The 21,875-nt window shown below is 43.5% G+C and overlaps 1 pseudogene; it reads left to right on the top strand.

Annotated features, from left to right (window-relative positions):
• Positions 1-1,290: 1,290 nt before the first annotated feature.
• On the top strand, positions 1,291-1,923 carry LOC137209282 (eukaryotic translation initiation factor 3 subunit J-like; annotated as a pseudogene).
• The last annotated feature ends 19,952 nt before the right edge of the window (positions 1,924-21,875 follow it).

Genomic DNA, 21,875 nt, shown 5'->3' with positions numbered 1-21,875 from the left:
AAATGGGTTTTGCCAGAGTAATGGTTATTGTGAAAGCAGGGTCATTTGATCTTTACCTGTCAACCAGAAGCCTGTGCTTTCCTCAGAAATAACACATTTCTTTGTTATCACCTAGTACTTGGTCATGTGTGTCACTTTTGTTTCAACACTGATCGTAGTCTGACTTAATTCTTGTAGGGTTTCTGGTTCTCCTCCTATATTATAGCCTCTTTAAGAACATGGCTCATACAGGAGTCATTTTGTTATGTCATTTTGTTATAAGTGTCAAAGGGTGACATATATGTCATTTTGTTATAAGTGTGGTCTTCAAACAGGGAAGAACTCAATAAATGCCTGTTGATTGGAGTTCAAATGAATCACCCCCTCATTCATCTTATCACCAGGTGTCCTTTATCAAAAATTCTTATTCTTTCCCAGGGACCCAGGGATCTTCAGGCTCTGGGATGGGTTTCTGCTTCAACCAGAGGCCTTGCTGTACTGGCACTCAGAATGTTCTATTGCCCAAGTCTCCCTTCTGTTCCTGACTATCCTTTCATCTACCTTCCTTCCTTCTCCCTTGGGATTTATGTCTCTCAGAACTCTGCCAAATGTAAACCCCACTGTGACATTAGATATATTGCATAGTTCAGCCTTATCTTTCCTGCTTGCTTTTCTACCAGCTACTTTGCTACATGAATGATCCTGAGCATGACCTGCCATTGGTACAGGTGCCAAGAGGCCCGGCTGGCCAAGACCCTCTTCAGTTTCAGCCTGTGATATAGACTTATAATAAGAAATATGTATTTGGTTTTCATCCTCATTTCTGGCACAGAGTTCCTAAAACGCTTACAGTCTCGTAAATGTTGAGAGCTAAAGATGTCTTTTGTTATGTTCATGAGGTGACTTTTGGACTGTACCTAAGGATGCAGCCTGGTCACCAGTGGAGCAAAATTTGTGATTAGAGGTTTGGAACTTTCAGGCCCATTCCATCCACTCCACTCACACCCCAACCTCTGAGGAAGGGAGAGGGGCTGGAGATTAAGTTCTATCACCACTGGCCAATGATTTCATCCACTGTGCCTACATAATGAAGCCACTCTAAAAACCCTCTGTAATAAACTGGTAATTTAGTGAGTAAACAAGTTTCCTGAGTTCTGTGAGTCACTCTAGCAAATTAATCGAACCCAAGGAAGGGGTCATGGGAACCTCTGATTTATAGCCAGTCCATCAGAAGTACAGGTAAAAACATGGGCTCGCAGTTGGCATCCTGAGTTGGAGGGGGACGTTGGAACCTCCAGTCTGGATGCAGACATGCTTTACATGGAGTCCTATGTGGATGGTGGGGGCCGGCAGTACGCTGGTGGGGACAGCTGGGAAGGCAGGTGTATGGCTCTCAAGGATAAATGGGGTGACAGTGACGATGGGAAAGGAAAGAAAAAGAAATAAAACCAGAAATAAACTTTTCAGAAAAGAAAAAAGAGAAAAAAAATCAAAAAGAAAGGACAGCAACAGGAAAAAATAAAAAGAGTTTAGAAGAACCTAAAGCTCTAACACCAGAGAACAATTAAAAGATAAACCGGGGCTAGGCTAAACAAATGACAGGAAGAGTCAGACCTCAAATTAGCCAAAGAAACATTTGGTGTTAATAAATAGAGCTTAAAGAATCCATGCTCTGAGCCCATTTTCAAGAGATGACTTCAATTGTTTTGAAAAGTTACTAAAAGATAAAATTACACAATATGAAATGCCACTATACCATGCAGGTTTTAGGAATCCTTCGATACAGAGGTGTGTTTTTCTTTGGAAATTGATGACTTGAAAAAGATGACCAATTCGTTGACCGTGCCTTGCAATGACAAACAGAAGCAAGAGGAGGAGAAAGAAGCAAAATGTGGTTCCTGGAGAGGGATTCAAGCCAGCCTGGCGAGTACCATGATGATGTGATGAAGGATGCGTACAGGGCTCCGAAGCCCTCACGTGACGTTTTCATCTTCTCCTGGTGTCTTCTTGTGTTTTGCGCCATCCCTTCAATGTGTAACACAACTTCCTTTCCTTTCAGTTCTGCCACATGCTGCAATCGGAAGGGCAGTATGGTACAGTACCATACTTGCTAGCTAGCTATTTAACCCTTTGACAAGTAGGGGCCAGTGTGAGAATGAGGAAGTTGGATCTTGCTGCCAAGGAGTTAAAATCTGGAAGCTCGGTTGCTTCTAAATCCCAGTTTAAAAATAAATCCTAATGTAGTTGTCATTGTCGCTATCTGACTCCACAGCAGCAGGATCACTAAATTGGAAACAAAGGTTGCAATACGACCAATGATTGTGTAGTATTTACTACCACCGTTCTGCCTTAACCATGCCTCCTTGAACTTCTTCATAGCTTGTGAAGAAAAGCAGTTTTCAGAAAGGTCATGTGGTGTGCGCCTAGTATTAAAATTGAGCTTGACGATGTAAAAAATCACATTGTGAAGAAGACAGCTTATTTCAGAGTGAAGATGCTGCTGCTGAAAAAAACACAAGTTTGATACTTAAAAATTAAATAACAAAAATCCTCCGACTTCAGAGCTAAAGAAGGTGAAGCATTACTGCATTACCAGATGTGGAATCTCTTGAGTGTCACTAGGTCTTGACTGTCTCATTTTTATTTATCAGAATATTTCTACTGATGGAGCACTTCAGCTGGAGGAGAGAAACTCTGTATCTCTTTTTTTGCCTGATTGAAGTGTCTGGAAAACAGCATCTCCTTTGTTCTGCTAGGCTGTGATGGGATTACTTTACTCAGTTTGGGCATTTCCTTTCCCATATAAAATGAGCTCAGTGAACTGTACCCATTAACTAGAGTCTGGTGAATTATGTTAACAATTATGACATCTGCAATGCTTTATAAAGTAACTATCTTAATGAAATCACTATTGTGAAGACTTACAAAGAACACTTTGAAACAAAAAGTTTAAAATATATATGTTTGATTTTTTTTTCTGAAAACTAGACACGTGGTAATGAAACCAAAGGGATTTGTGGTTTTGAATATCATATGAGCCGTCTACCACTCGTGAAGTTCTTTAAGTGTAGGTAGCCAAATAAAGTCGATTCCCTCATGCCAACCTTCACATAGTGTCACATAACAACAACAGCAATGATGATGATAATAATAATAAAAGGACCTTGAAAAGCAATGGTTTTAAGATTCTTAAAGAAGCCCCAAAGGGACAATTCCACTATGTGCTTCTCGACCAGCATCCTGAAGATTCTCTTCACTCATTTTTCTCTTCTTTGCATCCAGCAGGGCTGTTATCTAGGGCAACTTATTCTGCTACTGCTACCCACCCTCTAATTTTTCTCTTAAATTTCCCCCCAAACTTCCTCGCACTATTCCAGCCCTCCCGTACTAATTCTATTTTCTTCCCTCTTTCTTTTCTCTGATTTAGTGTTTTATGAGGGAAAGAATTTTAACCTCCAGGCTTTTAAAGATTCTTCCTTTGACCCACTGCCCTGATCAGCACAATAGATCTTAGACTGTAAATATAAGTTAATACGGACTCTGCTATAAAAGGCTGTGAATACGAAAGCAGCCCGCACGTTATCCACATCACCAGCTGGATACTGATTTTTCATTTGAGTTCTTCAGGACGTAGTTTATTTTCTACTCTAAGTACTCAGTTCCTCCTCTTCCTCTGTCTCCTGACAATTCTCAAGGGTCTCGGTTGGTTTTGTGTCTTCGTTTCATATCTTTCCTTTACAGACTTGAGGCAGCCTAGTAACTGATAAGTTGTGCCTTTGCATCAGCTGTTAGTTGTCCAAATAGCTGACCTGGAAGTATCAAAGGCACTCTGTATCCTTGTCATGGCAATTCCATTCATTAGTAGACAACTTAAGAGGAAAACGAGCACAAACGAGGATAAAGAATTGTATGTGTTCCCAATGGAAAGAACACAATTGATGCACAATTGCCCTGAGGCTTATGGATATTTTCCCTGTGGGCTCCAACATCCTCTCCAAATTGGCCTCCAATCCTCATTCCATAGAGTGGTGAGGTGCAGACGGTTCCCTTCTGCTCACAACCATGGAATGTTAGTGGCGAAGCAGTAGAAGAGTGGAGTGAGGTATCTTTGCCCAGAAGTTTGGGGTCTTTTATTAATTCCCACGCCAGGGCAGGGGGATTTTGGAGGCAGATGAAGGGAAGGAAGGATGAGTTGGAAAGGAGGGGATGTGGGTGTGAGAAGATCATTACTGTAGGGACAGCCACCCGGTCTCCCAGGAGCAAAGAAGAGGAGGGCACAGCCCAGGTCCCATAGGACAGCCCATTGCCTGAGACAAGGTCTGCTGTCTTCTCCAGCTGGTGGCTTAACCACATGCTTTGCTGGGGCGGTGCCAGGAATCATGAAATGGAACCTAAGGTCTCTGCTGGGAAAACCTAACCTAGCTCTAGCTATAAAGAGCTGATGCAATCACCTTCTCAGTTTATAGGTCTTGTTTTTCTTCCCGCTACGTTATAGATAGTCTTGTGTCTCCCTGTGCTCTATGTGGTTCCCCTCACCCCACACAGAGCTGCCTTTTCTCCCCCGCCCCACATCCATTTAGCAACAACTTAAGCATCTGGGACCTGCAGAGACAGTGGTAGTAGAAGGGTGAGACTGGTTCATTCACACAGAATTTTGAAAGACCTCTGAGACGAAAAATGGAAATAGAGGCCAAGAGAAAGTACATGGCATATGATCTCTGAACTTTTAATCCAAGAGCTCTAAATTCAAAACACATTTCCCCCACTTACGAGTCCCCAATTTAACTATTCTGAAATGTGCTTTCTCATGTATAAAATAAAGAAAATAATGTGCTCCAAGCAAGACCTATTAGCCCCCTCACTCCTTTTCCCCTCTTACCTCTGGTAGCAAGTTATACCCTCAGAGATAGTAATATTAGCAGAAGAAAGTTTTGTTCTTGGCTTTTGGTTTTGGTTTTACAACTACTCCATGCTGAGGACTTGCAAGTCCCAAGCTCAGTCCTACAGAGGACAGAAGGATCTAAAGGTTTAAACTCGCTATTGTCACCCTTGTGGTTGATGTGAGACATGATGACGCCATAGTTCTGACCACAGGGCGCTCAGCCGGAATGAGGCTACAACGTGGTAGGGATGGGAAAGGAGGGTGATCAAAATCTGAAGAGGATTTTGGGGTAGGGAAAAAGAGGGAAGGAAAACCGAGAGAAAGCAATGAATTTGTTTTTTGTTTTTTTGTTTTTCTTGGCTGCATTGGGTCTTCATTGCTGCATGCGGGCTTTCTCTAGTTGTGGCAAGCAGGGGCTACTCTTCGTTGCAGTGCATGGGCCTCTCATTGCAGTGGCTTCTCTTGTTTCAGAGCCCAGGATCTAGGCTCGCGGGCTTCAGTAGTAGTGGCACGTGGGCTCAGTAGTTATGGTTCATGGGCTCTAGCGTGCAGGCTCAGTAGTTGTGGCGCATGGGCTTCGTTGCTCCACAGCATGTGGGATCTTCCTGGTCCAGGGATCAAACCCCTGTCCTCTGCATTGGCAGGCAGATTCTTAACCACTGAACTACCAGGGAAGTCCCAGAAATGAACGTTGTAAGGCAAATGGAGGGGCTTCTAATATCTGTCACATATTTTTCCAAGAGGAAAAATTGTCAATATGTATTTATGGGTACATTATATACATATGCATATACATATATATATATATATATATATATATATATATATATATACACATATATATATAGTGTACGAGAGAGAGGGCACTCAGCAAAACATAGTCACTAAATGAATGGCTACTGTTATTTCATCATTATTACTGCAATGACAGTTAATATGTACAAGTGCCAAGTGTTCTTGGAGATGGCCTAGTCCACGTTGGTTTTATCATTGACTTTCCCCCCACCCTCCCTGACTTCCCTCCCTCATAGTTAATCTGCACTAGAGAATGTATGATCTACATCTCATATATTCTGAACCTGAAATAAGACAGGAAGCTTTATACCTCTGCCTCTGGGACTTTTCTTATGCAAAATGATTTTTCTTGGGATGTCCTACCTGAGGCACCCATATTATATTATTCAGTCCAGACAGATAGTTAACTCTTATTAATGTTCTGCCTACCTTTCAGTTTGGGGTTTCCATGATTGAAACACAGTCAAACCCACAGTGAGTCCTCAGGCCATCAAACTGTCAACAACGCCTCCACAAGAGCTGGGAACATAGAAAATATTGTGCCAATGCTGGTATGTATAGAGGAGGGCCCTCCTTTATTAGTAACATCTGGTGCAGTTTGTTAGAACACTCTGGCCATGTGGCCATGTGCGTACTACTCTGATAAATGAAGGCCAGCATGGATGTGGGCACACACGGGGGCTCACCACTCCCCACGGAAACCATTCCAGCCTTCCATCCAGTAGCTTTCCTCATAAGTTTGTCTTTTTTCTCTAATTTCAACAACATGTCTTTCTAGGTTTAGAGCTGCCTATTTCCCCGCAAAACCTACATTTTGGCAAAACCCCAAGGCCTTGAAAGGTAAGGGATTTCAGGATTCTGCTTCGCTCCTATGAGCATTGTTCTCCTTCCCACCCTCATTTTCTTGTCTCACACACCCAAATGCCCACAGACCTTGGACCTGCCCCCCTTCCACTACTTCCTCATGGGGATTAGCTGACAGCGAGAAAGATACAGACAGCAGGGTCTGTATTGTCTCTGTCCATCACACTGCTAACCAGAGTGCCAAGCAAGATACCCCACAAGCCCTCAAAATTTAAAATAAATAACGTACAAATGAGTAACATTCGCTCTAATGTCTGCGTGTGTTAATCATCTTAAGAAAACAAATTGCTCCCACTAGTTCCCAAATCCCATACACTGGCTAAATTGTATCATTTGGAGATTGAAGATGGGCCCCCAGTATTGGGCACAGTATTGAGAGAAGAGCAGACAAGGAAAAAGTGAGATACCAAGCCTTGAAAAAAGAATTCTTTATATTACTTTGTATTCCTTCATATTCTTTATATATACTCTATAGTACTTTATATTACTTTAGAAACTGCTGATTCTTTTTTGTAATTGCCCTTAATTCCTCTCTCATAACCCATTGTCAACTTTTCAAGATCACCCTCCCTTCACTAGCATGGCCACTCACAGCCCTAGAGAAAAACACGAGCCTTAGAGATTGCAGCCGTTGGTTAATATTATTGCTTTGCTTACAGAAGAACAGCAAATATTTATTGAGCACCGTCTTTGTGGCAGACACTGATTCTAGGAAAGGATTCAGCAGTGAAAAAAAAGCAGACAACAATTTCACTCTTATGAGATTTAGTATCTAGTGATGAGCAAACAAACAGGAAATATTGACTACATAAAATATGTAGCATGGAGCTTCCCTGGTGGCGCAGTGGTTAAGAATCTGCCTGCCACGTAGAGAATGGACTTGAGGACATGGGGAGGGGGAAGGGTAAGCTGGGACGAAGTGAGAGAGTGGCATGTACATACATACACTACCAGATGTAAAATAGATAGCTAGTGGGAAGCAGCCGCATAGCACAGGGAGGTCAGCTCGGTGCTTTATGATCACCTAGAGGGGTGGGATAGGGAGGGTGGGAGGGAGATACAAGAGGGAGGAGATAGGGGGATATATGTATATGTATAGCTGATTCACTTGGTTATAAAGCAGAAACTAACACACCATTGTAAAGCAATTATACTCCAATAAAGATGTTAAACAAACAAACAAACAAACAAAAAGAATCTTCCTGCCAATGCAGGGGACACAGATTCAAGCCCTCGTCTGGGAAGATCCCACATGGCATGGAGCAACTAAGCTCATATGCCACAACTACTGATCCTGCATGCTGCACCTCCTGAAGCCCGCGTGCCTAGAGCCCGTGATCCGCAACAAGAGAAGCCACCGCAATGGGAAGCCTAAGCACTGCAACAAAGAGTAACCCTCGTTCGCTGCAACCAGAGAAAGCCCACGTGCAGCAACGAAGGCCCAACACAGCCAAAATAAATAAATAAATATACTTTAAAAAAAGAGAGACAAAGATAGACGTTTAAAAGAAAAAAAAATATATATATATATGTATAGCATGTCAGATGGTGATATATGTTAGTGGAGAGAAAGGAAAAGGGAAAGAGGAGTAAGAAATGCTTTTCAATAGATTGGTTAGAAATAGTGTCCTTGATAAGACGACTTTTGAAAAGAGACTTGACAGAAGTGAAAGTGTGAACCACAGGGAAACTTAGTGGAGAAACATTCCATGCAGAGGGAGCAGCAAGGACAAAAGCCCTGAGGCAGGGCTGTGCTGACCCTCTGGAGGAACCATAAAAAGGTCAGTGTGGCTTACCATTTGGTAGGCTATTATAAGAACTTTAGCTTTTATTCTGAGACGGAAAGCCATAGCCAGGGTAGTTATATGATCTTATTTGTGCTTTTAAAAGGATTCTCCTAGAGGGAAAGCAAAAAAAATTAAAAAAAAAAAAAGAAAATTGTAACCTGATAATAGCCAGGTGTTAATGTTATAGAGCTATTACAGTGTTATTATCTAGGAACTAGAATCTTGACTCACGATTTTCACTATCAGTTAAGGGTTAATATACTGCTTAATTTTGTACATTCATCTCATAGCTTAATTTTGCTATATAAAAAATAAAAATTAAACTATGAAAATAAAAATAAAAGGATTCTCCTGGTGGCTTGCTTGAGACTAGAGTACAGAGGGTGGGGGAGAAGAGTGAAGGCAGTGAGGTGACGCCATAGATGATGGCCACCTTAAACCAGAAATGTAGAGATAAAGGTGAGCAATGGTGGAAATCAGGGTGTAGGTTGAAGGTAGAGCTGGTAGGATTGGAGGATTAATTGGTTATGGAATATGAAAGGAAGAGCCTCAACGATGACACTAAGGGTTTTATCTGAGAAAATGTAAGAATAAAATTACCATTTACTAAGTTGAGGAGAATCACTTGTGGGGAGGGGAGGAAACAAGTGTGAAGGGACGATCAGGTCAGGGTTGAGAACTGAGGCATGCTGAGTTTAGGATGCCCTGTGGATGTCCAAGATTAAATGCTGAATGGGCAGCTAGACCCAAGGAAGAGGTCCATATTAGAGGTGTCTATTTGGTAGCCCATAGTATATAGACTATATTTAAAGTCATGAGACTGGAGGACTTCATGTAGGAAGTGAACAGAGATAGAAAAGAGAAGAGGTTTGAGCATCATGTCACAGTTACTCTAGAGTTGCAGGACCGTGAGGAAGAACCAGCAAAAGGGCAGGACAAGGAACTGCCGGTGAATTAGGAAGTAAACTAGGAGAGTGCAGCACTCTGGAAGCCAGGTGAGAGGAGAGGAATCATGGATATTAAATGCTGCTGATAGGAAAGATAGACCAGGACCAGGAATGAACCACTGGGCTTCACATCAGGGAGGTCATGGGTGACCTTAGCAAGAACACTTTGGTAAAGAAGTGGAGGCAAAAGGCTTACCAGAGCACATGCAAAAGGAACATAGGATACTGATGATAGGAAGTAGGGACAAGAATTCCAAGAAGTTTTATTGTAATGGGCAATGGAGATATGAGAGAGTGACCGCAGAAGGATGTAAGGTCAAGAGGACTTTTGTTTTTTTCTTTTTAAAAAATATGGTGAAAATTAGAGCATGTTTATATGTGAATAGGAATCATCTGATAAAGAGGGATAATTTTGATGATGCAGGAGAGAAAAGAGAGAATTGCTGGAGCGATTTTCTTAACAAGGAGGGTTAGAATACAATTCACAAGTGGAGACTTTAGCCTTAGAAAGGAGCATGGCAACCACAAAAGGAAATGAAATTATTTGTAGTGAGGTGGATGGACCTAGACTCTGTCATACAGAGTGAAGTAAGTCAGATAGAGAAAAATAAATACTGTATGCTACATATATATGGAATCTAAAAAAAAAAAAAAAATGGTCATGAAGAACCTAGGGGTAAGATGGGAATAAAGACACAGAACTACTAGAGAATGGACTTGAGGATATGGGGAGCGGGAAGGGTAAGCTGTGACAAAGTGAGAGAGTGGCATGGACGTATATACACTACCAAACGTAAAACAGATAGCTAGTGGGAAACAGCCGCATAGCACAGGGAGATCAGCTCGGTGCTTTGTGACCACCTAGAGGGGTGGGATAGGGAGGGAGGGAGCGAGGGAGACACAAGAGGGAAGAGATATGGGAACATATGTGTATGTATAACTGATTCACTTTGTTATGAAGCAGAAACTAACACACCATTGTAAAGCAATTATACTCCAATAAAGATGTTAAAAAAAAAAAAAAGGAGCATGGCAATTTCATCTCTTACACTGAGCATTGAGCAGCTGAAGGTAATACTCAGGTTCCATTCTGCCTGGTGCTCAGCTAAGCATTCTATCTAAATTTACTGATGAGCTCAGGAAGAAGGCTGTCTGTGGTCATTCATAACCTGATCTTGCATCTCTACCCTTTCACTAATTTATTTATTCAACAGGGTTTAGTTGAGCAGTTCCAGTGTGTGAGGTACAAAAATGAGGATAGAAAGATGAACAAAGTATTTTCTATTTGGGGAAATATGTTTATTACCCCAAAGAAAATTACAATCTACCAGGGGACGTACGGTATGTGCCTAAAACACTGCAAACCTAGACAGTATATGATAAACTTCGTAACAGAGGCACAAACCAAAAGCAAGAGTTTAGTGAGAAGAAAAGATGTAAAGTCTGGATTCTTGGAATAGGTGACATATAAAAGGATTTCTCTTAACAAAGAATGAGGTAATGGTGTCCCAGACAGATGTGATAGCATAAGTATCAGCATTTAAATGAGAAAATTTAGGGAATGTAATCTGACTGTCTTCTGTGGAACCTATATCGCCCTCCATTGCCTGCATCATTTTTTGTTTTGTTTTTGTTTTTTTCATTGTTATAAGGATGAAGAGAGACAGACTTTCTAGGGAAAGATCTGAGACTAAATCTAGCTCTTCCTGATATGAGGTATTAATTATTCAATGTCCTTCTTCAAATTCAAGTCTGGTTAATAAAAAAAAATTCAAGAGATGTGATCTCTGTTCTTTCTATAGATGGAAACGCATTTAAGTGTTGCTGAAGACACAGCACAAATCCAAGATAGAGATTGGCTTAAGGCCAGAGAATATTTCTGCCTTATCTACACACACACACACACACACACACAGAGAGAGAGAGAGAGAGAGAATGTGTAATGGCTGGATGAAACCATTTTGCTTAGTTATTATTTCCTGATGTCATAGTGGAGATTAGAGGGAAAAGGAGACTCCATTTACTATGATATGTCTAAGAGAGGGAGGAGAAGAAGGTTTCTGAGAGTATATGCACTCAGCAAACTCTGACAGCCTCTTACGTGATGGTCACCATGCTGGGCTCTAGACAATGTAGTGGCCATGGATAGGAAAATGGGGCACTAAAGCATTCCCTGATCTCTCTGCCACACTCCACAAATATGTACTGATGGAACAGACTCAGAGTTGGGCAAAGATGTGTGTCTACCGCCCTGACCCAAAATAAATCAGCTTCTGGATTTTAATGGCAATATCAGGGATTTATAATTTTCAGATCATGTGCACATGTGTTACTTCATTTGACCCCATATGCATTCAGTATGGCTCAGCCCCATTACCTGCTTCACTTCACACACGTGCATCGTGATCAAGTACTTGCTGGGGCAGGGGGGAGGGGGGACACATACTCTAGGGATATGCTAGTGAGAGAACCCTCCGCAAACAAGCAAGAAACTTTACAAACATTTTCAAATGAACAATTCTAAATGACCTGTTCATGAAAAATAATACAGCTGTGCGGTAATGACCCAATGAATGTGTCTCCATCCACTGAATTACAATGAAGAGATCTTTGTTGGTTGGTTTTACACCAGGTAAGGTCATCCCCAGCCCCTCCTAAAGCCATCTACAGATGCCCTCTGCCTCCAAGGAACACTCAATCCTCCTACCCAGAAACTTCTATCCATCCAGCTCTCCAGTCCTGGGTCTCTCCCTTCCCAAGGTTCACTGACATTAATTTCCACTCCTGAGACATGCATCTATCCCTCATGTGTGCAGCATGAAACGTGAAACTGTCCGGCCCTTGGGACAGAATGAAGAAAGAATAGGGAAGCCCAAGCCAGCCTGGCACTCAGCCCTGCTCAGAACTCTTGAAGTGTCTGTGCATCACACAGACATAATAGCTGAGACCCTGTGTGTGTGTGTGTGTGTGTGTGTGTGTGTGTGTGTGTGTCTGCATTTCAGGCAGAGGCAAACAGAAGCAATATTTATCCAGCCACCTTCTCAACATAAAGGGGGCAGCCAGGTGCCCTTCATGTCCACAGAGCAGAGGTCCACCCCTGAGTGAGGGAGGTCACAGTTGAAATGGGTTTGAGGGCCAAATTGTCGCCGCTCCCAGGCATTGGTTTGCAGTGCAGAACCAATTTGAAATTGTAGCATGATCAGCAGTCTCGCCGGCGGAGAGACCAGGACCAGTGGAAAGCGAGGTAATAAATCAAGGCTCAGTTGCCCTGAGTGGGGAGCCCTGGCTGAACCGGCCCAGGCAGCTGTGAGGCAGGATTGAGATTCATTGGCAGAGCTGTGACGGTGACCCCCAGGCTGAAATAATTGGGGTTGGGGGAGGTGCGCTGCGGGTCAGACGGAGGGGCACTGGAAGAATATATGGGGGGAAGAAAGCTTTCAAAAGACCTGCCTAGACAATGACAGGCTTTGGTCAGAGTAATTATCTGCCATGTTCATACGTGCTAAATTCACTTCTAAAGGAGAAACGGGCGCTTACACAAATACACAGGCACAAAAGGGAAGAAAACCCTTCTTGAAGGAAACGGAGTACGTATAGCAAAAACAATAGACCCCAGAGGGAAAGGTGATGGAAACTTGAGCAACTTCATTTCAAGGCAAACAGTGCCCTCTAGAGGCGTGAGTGCTAGATGCAAGGGAAGTGGAACAAAGAAGTTGAGGGGAACGCAGTGCTGGAGATGACCCTCTGCTCTGGCTGTTCTTGAGATGGGGTCTAGATTCAGGGACGGGGGAGGGAAGTCCCAAGTATTTCCTCCTTCTCAACGAGTGTCCATGACCCTATCACTCTCATACTTTTTCTCAGATGACTGACATAACTCCAGTCACTGAAAGGAGACATTTTGACACAGTTCCAAAGGGCCTGTTGTTAGAGCGAATGTTCAGTTTCAGTGTGTGGCAATAGAAATGGGGATTTTTCATAGAGAACCTCAAAAAGAGGAAAATTCAGTACAATGGGGCGTGGGTGGGAAGGGGCACAGGGACATGTTAGATATAGCTTAGGGAGTTCGATCTTTCCTCTTTCAGTAAGGCTCCATCCAGAAGTCATTGCTTTCAAAAGTCAAAGAGTCCCCCGTGGGTCCCTTCATGAGCCCTTGAAGCCACTCTAAATCCTGCTTTTATGAGTCCTATTCACATTCAGTGTCCCCCTCTCCCCGGGATCCGTCCTCCACAGCATCTCCCTCAACTCTCCCTTCTCCTCTTCAGCCACTTCCCACGGATCCCCTCGCCAGGCTGGGGAGCAGTGAAGTGCAGTGAGAAGGCCAAACGTTCCCAAGCTAAACAGATGTGGGTTCACATTCAAAACTGTGGACTTCAGGCCATATGCATGGTACTCTGAGCCTCCTCTGCATCTTCATCTTAAGACCTGGCTGAGGGCTTCCCTGGTGGCGCAGTGGTTGAGAGTCCGCCTGCCAATGCAGGGCACACGGGTTCGTGCCCCGGTCCGGGAAGATCTCACGTGCCGCGGAGCGGCTGGGCCCGTGAGCCATGGCCGCTGAGCCTGCGCGTCCGGAGCCTGTGCTCCGCAACGGGAGAGGCTACAACAGTGAGAGGCCCGCGTACCGCACACACAAAAAAAGACCTGGCTGAGAACGAAATTATGCCATTTGCAGAGACGTGGATGGACCTAGAGATTGTCATACAGAGTGAAGTAAGTCAGAAAAAGAAAAGCAAATATCGTATCATATCGCTTATATGTGGAATCTAGAAAAATGGTACAGATGAACTTATTTGCAAAGCAGAAATAGAGTCACAGATGTAGAGAACAAATGTATGGTTGCCAAAGGGGGAGGGGGGTGTGGGATGAATTGGGAGATTGGGATTGACATATATACACTCCTATGTATAAAATAGGTAACTAATGAGATCCTACTGTATAGCACAGGGAACTCTACTCAGTGCTCTGTGGTGACCTAAATGGGAAGGATATTTTATGAAAGAGTGGATCTCTGTATATGTATAACTGATTCACTTTGCTGTACAGCAGAAACTAACACAACATTGTAAATCAACTATACTCCAATAAAATAAATAAATAAAAATTTAAAAAATAAAGTTAAAACAAATACATGGAAGGAGTAAGTGACATAAGGAGGGTAAGGTGTCTAGTGTGGGGAACAGAGATGGTGTCCAACAAAAATTAACTACCTCCTCCCTCCCTTCCCCATCACCACTGAGTAACACCAGATGCCCTATCTCTGTTCTCTCCCTCTTTCTATTTTCTTCCCCTCCAGTCCACACTGCACCTGAAATACTACCAGACAACATCCCTGAACATTTTCCTGAACATGCAACATTCCTGTGCATTTTCTGTACCATTATCTTAAAAACAAGCACGACAACAAAATAAGTGTGTGTGTGTGTGTGTGTGTGTGTGTGTATCTATATATGAATGCGTGAATGGACGAGAATGACAAGGAACTTTTCCCTTTTTCTTTTGTACCTTCTGTGTTTAAATTTTTTCCACTGAGCATGTGTACATTTTTTTATTTTAAAATATTTTTCAAATAACTTAACAAACATTCATGGAGTACCTACTGCGTACCAAGCACTGATCCAGATGCTGGGAATTCCCAAAGGTGGTCCTTGATCCCTGCAGAGTTAACAGTCTCCTAGAAGAGAAACCAGCAGAATGCTGAGGTGGAGATGTGCTGAGTGCTGGGAAATCAAGAGATGCAAAGTACAGGGGGCTCAGAGAGCAAGATGCTAGCTGTCAGGGGAAATCAACAAGGGCCGGACAAGAGGAGACACAACGCAGCCCTGACGGGAAGGATCAGTGGGCGTCTACCAAGTGGAGGAGAAAGATTTCTGCATTCTTAGTGGAGGAAGAAGCACATGCAAACACAAAGAAGCATTCGAGGGTTTGCCTTGTTTGGGGAGTGGTAGGTAATTTCGTGTGGACAGAGGACAGCATCCAGGTCACAGAGGTAGAAGATAAGACTACAAAGAAAGCCTGGGGTCTTGCTGAAGATCCTCGTGTGATGAGATTGGAAATTCATTCTTTATACAACAGGGAACCACGGACAATTTCAAGTATGGGCATGATACAACTGTATACTTCCTGGCATTGTTTTTCAAATTATTTCATCATGTCTATAATAATTTTGCAGTGTCCATGACACAGATCTTGGTCCCCCACCTCCTTATGGAGTTCAAGGGAACAGCAGAGGCAGCTGGAAACTTGTTCCCAGACAGAGTGGTGTCAATGATGTAAATACATTATCCACAGTTCTTATTAGAATGTGGAAACAATGTCTATCTCAGGTACAATGTTCTGATCACAGCCCCGGCCCAGGAACGTAGTATCTCATTTCTCAGAATTACTGTCAGGTGATCAGCAGAATAGACTTCCCTGTATCTCCCTTTCCTCTCTCCTTCCCCATCCCAGCCTCCCCCTGGGAGGCCTTCCACGAGGCAGAGCCCACCACCCACTGCGGCTGCTTTTGTGGATGTGCTGGAGAGATGGCTGGTTGGCCCAGAGAGCATCCACATGGCTCCTGGTGATAACACCTCAGGCAGGAGAAAAGAAAAACGCTTTTCTGTTGATGGCACTGCGTACAGCCGGCTGAGCTGTTTGGCTCAGTCTCTGCAGCTGTGCATTCATGATGCTATATTTAAGCCAAAGAAAAAACCCTCAACCTCTGAACGATAGAATTAATACAAGCTGGAATCTGGTTGACCATTTAAGTGGTTGTTTGCTTCTCCCTGACAAAAATATTCCTCTGTGAGGGAGGGAAATGAGCTCCGGGCATGAGCCCCCCTCCCCCAAAAAAGTTTAAACCCCAACTGTGCAGAAAAACAGGGACAGATTCTGCCACATGTGGTACCAACTGCTCAAATGATTTCTGTGGCAAATCTTCTCAATGGAAGGAAGGGAAACATAAGCGCTAGCTCACGCTCTAGGTAGGGAGCAGGTGATGGGACGAGCATGCGTGGGGTGAGGAGGCTGGAAGAGTGGAACTCTTCCGTGGAAGGTCGATTTAAATGAAAGATGGAACTCTCCGGGCTGATGCGCTCAGAGAAATACACCTGCCCAGCCCAGAATGCCACCTGCTCCTCCAAATGCCCATGTTTCCAGCAGCTGCACTCGGAGCCGATCAGGTCTGTGTACTTTTTTCCCTCCTTCCTTGGGTCCCAATGTTTATCCATGGATGACATACTTAGGGTTGAAGGCTTAAGACCATCCAGGAAAGGGGGAGAAGATTGATTATGTTTTCTTCCTTGTTTAGTTTTTAAAGGCATGTTGAGGAGAACCCTGGAGGTTGAACCCGAGTTTGATAGTTTGATTTAAGTCAGGCTGACTACCTATATCTATTACTCACTTTTAAAAATCAGGGTGAGGACTTCCCTGGTGGTCCAGTGGTCCAGACTCCATACTCCCAATGCAGGGGGCACGGGTTTGATCCCTGGTCCCCTGGTCGGGGAACTAAGATCCTACATGCTGCACGGCATGGCCAAAAAAAAAAAAAATCAAGGTGAGAATGGGTAGAATTAACATGGTCCTAGGCCAGGGAACTCAGAAATGTCTCATTTCTCTTTAAAATCAGAGACACCCACACCCTTGGAGTTCTGAGGGAAAGTGCACAATGAACCAGTAAGTTTGGCTCCCAAATTCAATGCTGTGGATGTTGGGAGGTCAAGTAGCACTTCTTCCCAATTCCCACTACCATGAATAGCTTCAGATGGAAGCAGGCTGTGAGGTCTCACTTTTATTTTAGTGCTCCTAATTCCCAAGTCCTGGTGTCTGATTTCTCCACCCTGCACACCCCTGGAAAGAAGAAGAATGGAACAAATAAGAGGGCCAGACGAGCAGGCCTCCTCTGTGCGAATGTGGAAAAATGAGAAAGAGAGAACAAGAGAGACAAAGGAGGAAAAGGAATTTTTTAAAACACAGTGAACTCCACAAATATGGACCAATCAGAGGTCCAGTACAGTGGAAACCCCGCTTCCATTCTGCTATGCAGATATATTACTGCTTTATTTTGTGTTAAGCCTTCCGGAAAACTTTAGATTGTTAGAACCAAAGATCACTTAGTGGACCAACCATTTTTACAAAAACAAAGACAAACAAAAAAAAAGAGTGAGACCTGCCCAAGGTCACACAGCTAGCAGTAGAATGGCAACGAAGATCTGGGTGTTCTCCCTACACCTAGCACTTCTCTCGATACCCTTCTGCCACAGATGACGTCATTTGGTAGTGTTTTTTGTAAAGTTTTCCCCCAATAACGAGGCATTAACTTCATATTTCAGAGAGAAAACGTCTTAACTATCCATGAGTGTTAAACAGCTTTACACATCTCTAAGACTGTGGGGTCACTCTGAATGGATTCTGGAATAAATGATCAAATTTTGGTTAAATGAATTCTCTCTGGACTAAATATACCAGTTCTCTGCTGGGACTCAAATTGGGACAGGTATTAATTAGTGAATGATGCAGTTTTATCATGGATATGCTCCCAGGCTCCCCAAACACTTTTCTACAAACAAAAATTCATGTTGCTGTTATTATATTATCAGTTTGAAGTTCAAAAAAATTAGGCCACTGATTCCAAATAGACCTTATGGGGGTCTGATCTCTCAGCAGGCATGTGGGTTAGCAATATTTAGCAGAAAGGTTGGAGGGGGCAGAGACCTGGTAGGAAACATTGGTCCCCAAAGTCTACACTTCTAAAAGGTTTCACTTAGCACTTAATTGCAAAACAAACAAATCCTCATCTTGTTCCAATTGAAGAACTAAGTGGATAAAGTTTGCGTGTAAGGAAATAGAAGGGCTCCAGCAGGAGCCCCTTCCTTTGCCCTGAATCCAGACTGTACTTTGTAAGTCTACACCATTTCTAGTACAAATCAGAGCCTGTGGACATCAAGCTATAGCAGAAGTATTCAGTACAACACAGAACTGATCTCTTTCAAACTCAGAGGTTTTGACATGATTGGGTGGATGTGTTAGACAAGTAAGATGTTGAGTAGGCTGCAGAGATGCAATGCTCTTCTGAAAAACTTTCCTGGATTTGCAGTCTTTAAATGGGCAAAAGGCAGAACTACAGCAGGCTTTGCGGTGACTTTTTTTTTTGCGGTACACGGGCCTCTCACTGTTGTGGCCTCTCCCATTGCGGAGCACAGGCTCCGGACGCGCAGGCTCAGCGGCCACGGCTCACGGGTCCAGACACTCCGTGGCATGTGGGATCTTCCCGGACCAGGGCACGAACCCGCGTTCTCTGAATCAGTAGGTGGACTCTCAACCACTGCGCCACCAGGGAAGCCCTGCAGTGACTTTTTAGTTGACCTATTTAGTTCCTTTAGCAAGGATGTCCCTAAGGAAGGATGGACCCTAGAACAGCCACCAGCAGGGGCAAGGGCAGTGGAAAAAATCACTCTAACATCTTTCACTCTTTTCTCAACTTTATCTCAAAAACTCAGGTAACTCCAGGAAAAGATGATCTCAAGATAACTTTGAAGGTAAAAGAGTAAAAAAAAGGAAAAAAAAAAAAACACTCTGCTCTTGGAGACTAGAAAATTAAGATTATAAAATCATACCAACTTGGTCCCAGTGACTGATATAATGGTTCACGTATTCATTCAGAAAATATTTATGAACACTACTGTGTGTTAAGTAATCACTGGGAATATATTGGTGACCATCCCTACTGACGTTTACTGCCTAGTGGGTGAAACAAACAATATAGAATAAACTGGACTTGGCTATGATAACCAAAAAACGGGAAACTTTCAGCAGCTCTAAATGAATATTTCAAATTCAATACCCATAAGCAGCCCTCCTCCATTTTGTAGCTATACTGTCTGGGACATGCGGCCTTCAAATCATTGAAGAAGAACGAGAGAGTTGAAGAACGCGAGGGATGCTTTTAAGGGCCAGGCCTAGAAGTGCCTGACGTCTGCTTGCATCCCATTGGACAAAACCCAGGCACTGGCCGCCTTGTAGCTTCTACGGAAGGTAGGAAATGTAGGAGTGCACATGGATATTCGTTGAGCGCTTACAGTCTCTTACAGTCTCTTAATTACAGATTCCGAGACAACTCAGGTGGTAGAACCACCACCTGCTCCAAGAATAAACTTACGAAGTAATTGGCTTCAGAACTCTTACCACCCTAGCAGCGGTGAGAGGGGAAGGTGACTTAGATTAACCCACTTCCCAGTCCACCCACTCTTCTGAGTGTAGACACAATTACTGGGCACTTTGTCTGACTCATCTACACTTTCTTCCAGGCCACTCCCAGTAGGTCCATTTATTCGTGGCTTTTCCCTCATTGTTTAGATTCTCCTCTCTGACCCTTTGCAGTCTGTCTCCAGTACCTACTGGACCTGCAGATTCCTTGCAAATATCTGACCACGGCATGCATTCACGGAGCCTGAATTAGACGCTCTTTTGAGAAGTGAGAAGAGATGATTCACTTTTCCCTCATGCACCTCAACAGACTCATTCCTGTCTGTTGTCACACGGTAACCCCAACCTAGAATGACCCTTCCTCCTCAACATCTATCTAAAGTCCTTCTTCTATGGCCCTGCTAAAATCCTACCACCTGCATAAAGTTTCCAAATCTCGTACCTGCTAACTTACATCATCATTTATTTTTCCATTTCAGCCCTCTCTTCCTCAGAAAGACTTGAATAAAGAAGGCAAGCCAGGATTTATCTCCTAGTTCCCACAGTGACTTCATGTGAATGTGTGTGAAGAAAACCTGCTCCTGAGTCTCCCTGGAGACACTAAGCCTTTTCCTTTATGTGGTTCTTGAGGATGAGTTTTGTCCATCACTTTGACTTGAGACAGGGGGCCCCAAAATAGCCCAGGAAAAGACTGGGGCAAAGACACAGGCAGTAAGCTGAAGGAAAAATATGAAAAGACTGGTGTCTCTGGGCTTGAAGTCTATTAGAACTGGGTGAAAATTCTGACTTTAATATTCTGCAGTTGAGTAATCGGAGGTAAATTACTTCCTTTTACTGAGCCTTAGCTTGCTCAATTTAAAAAATACAATAATGGGCTTCCCTGGTGGCGCAGAGGTTGAGAGTCCACCTGCCAATGCAGGGGACGCGGGTTCGTGCCCCGCTCCGGGAAGATCCCACATGCCGTGGAGCGGCTGGGCCCGTGAGCCATGGCCGCTGAGCTTGCATGTCCAGAGCCTGTGCTCTGCAATGGGAGAGGCCACAACAGTGAGAGGCCCGCGTACCGCAAAAGAAAAAAAAAAATACAATAATAACATTGGCCTTTCTGTGGTGTAGTAAGAATTAAAGGTCATATATGTGAAGTTCTCAACATTTTCCTAAAGGAACACATACAAGTGGTGGTATTGCCCTGCACGTTTCTCTCATATTCCCTATTTACTCTTTACAATGGTTTCAACTTGCTTCTTTTTGTGTATCTCTCTAGTTCTCCCTATGGTGAATATCAATTTTATATAGTTTTTTTTTTAATTCCCTAAGGAAATGCCTCTGACTGGGTTAGTTGTATATAATATAGAATTATATATAATATAAAGCAGTCCGATTGTAGAAAGTTTTCTTGCCAGGATGCAGCAAAGGTCCCTAGCCCATCAACAAATTATTTTTGGCTTAGACCCTGTCCTATCATCTGTGGCCCTCAGGTCAGGGTGACATGGCCCAAAACTCAGTAGCCCATGTGTAAGGAATTGCGTACACCTCTTTTTTACAAAATGATTATGTGACTAGCAGGTACAGAGTTGTTGGTGCTCAATAAATATTTAAAGAAAAAATGAATGTGGTGGTCTTTCATTGAGTCCATCATCATTGTTGAAATACCTGAGGAATAAATAACAAGCAGAACAGTGCTTCTCAAACTTTAATGGGCATAAATCACCTGTGAATCTTATTAAAAATGCAGACTCTAATCCATCAGATCTAGGGCAGGGCCTGCATTTCTAATAAGCTCCTAGGAGATGCCATTGCTGCTGGTTCATGGCCCACTCTTTTGGTAGCAAGATAGCAGAGAACCAAATCATGACTCTCCCTATATCCTTTCTTTTTTTTTTTTTTTTTTTTTCGGTACGCGGGCCTCTCACTGTTGTAGCCTCTCCCGTTGCGGAGCACAGGCTCCGGACGCGCAGGCTCAGCGGCCATGGCTCACGGGCCTAGCCGCTCCGTGGCATGTGGGATCTTCCCGGACCGGGGCGCGAACCCGTGTCCCCTGCATCGGCAGGCGGACTCTCAACCACTGCGCCACCAGGGAAGCCCCCCTACATCCTTTCTTAACGTTCTCCTTCTGTGATAGCAGCCCCACATAGGTGGTATATTAATGCTATAGACAACTTCTCTTGTAGAAGAGAGGATAGACTACCAAACAAAATTCGGCTTATAGCTCAAGCAGCAAAAATGCAAAAAGGTGTGTCAGGACATTGGGTCACCTGCCTCACCTCAGTACTCACTGTGCAGCTCTGAACATCTCTCAATGACTATAAGTTCTTCAAAGACGAGTACCTCATCTTAGTGATGACTTGTATAGTGCTTGGTACATTGTACATTCTCAACTAATAATTTTTTGAATAGAAATGGTTTTCTCTTTGGTATTCCCTACAACATCTAGTGCACACAGCA

This window comes from Pseudorca crassidens, chromosome 2, assembly GCF_039906515.1.
Source record: "Pseudorca crassidens isolate mPseCra1 chromosome 2, mPseCra1.hap1, whole genome shotgun sequence".
In the NCBI taxonomy this organism is placed as follows: Eukaryota; Metazoa; Chordata; class Mammalia; order Artiodactyla; family Delphinidae; genus Pseudorca; species Pseudorca crassidens.
The sequence above is the reverse complement of the archived record's forward strand: the minus strand, read 5'-3'. Positions and strand labels throughout refer to the sequence as shown.